The 1,057-nt window shown below is 43.1% G+C and overlaps 1 protein-coding gene across 7 annotated transcripts in view; it reads right to left on the minus strand.

Annotated features, from left to right (window-relative positions):
• LOC101347558 (zinc transporter 6) overlaps nt 1-1,057 on the minus strand; it is a 213,198-nt gene that overhangs the window by 33,154 nt on the left and 178,987 nt on the right. The gene's annotated exons all lie outside the window — the stretch shown is intronic.

A 1,057-nucleotide genomic window follows, 5' to 3' on the forward strand; every position in this document is an offset into this window, starting at 1 on the left:
CAAAGAAGACATTCAAGCAGTCAACAGACACATAAGGAAATGCTCACTATCACTAGCCATCAGAGAAATGCAAATTAAAACCACAATGAGATACTATCTCACCCCAACATTACTGACACGAATCAAAAACACTGGAAATAACAAATGTTGGAGGGGCTGCGGGGAGATAGGAACTCTTATGCACTGCTGGTGGGAAAGCAAAATGATACAACCATTTTGGAAAATGATGTGGCGCTTCCTTAGAAAGCTAGAAATAGAAATAGCATACGATCCAGCAATCCCACTCCTAGGAATATATCCTAGAGAAATAAGGGTCGTCACTCGAATAGACATACACACACCTATGTTCATGGCGCACTGTTCACCAATAGAAAAAGATGGAAACAACCTAGATGCCCATCAACAGATGAATGGATAAACAAACTATGGTACATACACACAATGGAGTACTATGCAACGATAAAGAACAACGATGAGTCTGTGAAGCACCTCATAACATGGATGAAACTGAAGGATGTGATGCTGAGTGAAATAAGTTAATCACAAAAGGACAAATATTGTATGAGACCTCTACTGTAAAAACCCATGAAAAAGTTTACACACAAAAAGTAACAACCTTTGTTGGTTACCAGGGATGGGAGGGGTGGGGGGGGGGGAATACTAAATAGGCAATAGATAAGTGGTATCTTTGGTGAAGGGTGAGACAGTACACAATACTGGGGAAACCAGCACAACTTGTACAAGGAAAGGTCATGGAAGCTCCACAGACACATCCAAACTCCCTGAGGGACTGAACTGCTGGGTGGAGGGCTGTGGGTACCATGGTCTCGGGGAATATCTAGCTCAACTGGCATAACACAGTTTATAAAGACAATGTTCTACATTCTACCTTGGTGAGTAGCATCTGGGGTCTAAGATACTCCACTGCTCTCACCCCTTCAGGACCAAGGGAGAATGAAGAAAACAGGATACAAGGAAAAGATTAGTCCAAAGGACTAATGGACCACTGCTACCAAGGCCTCCACCAGACTGAGTCCAGTACAGCTAGATGGTGCCC

This window comes from Trichechus manatus, unplaced genomic scaffold (assembly GCF_000243295.1).
Source record: "Trichechus manatus latirostris isolate Lorelei unplaced genomic scaffold, TriManLat1.0 scaffold00005, whole genome shotgun sequence".
In the NCBI taxonomy this organism is placed as follows: Eukaryota; Metazoa; Chordata; class Mammalia; order Sirenia; family Trichechidae; genus Trichechus; species Trichechus manatus.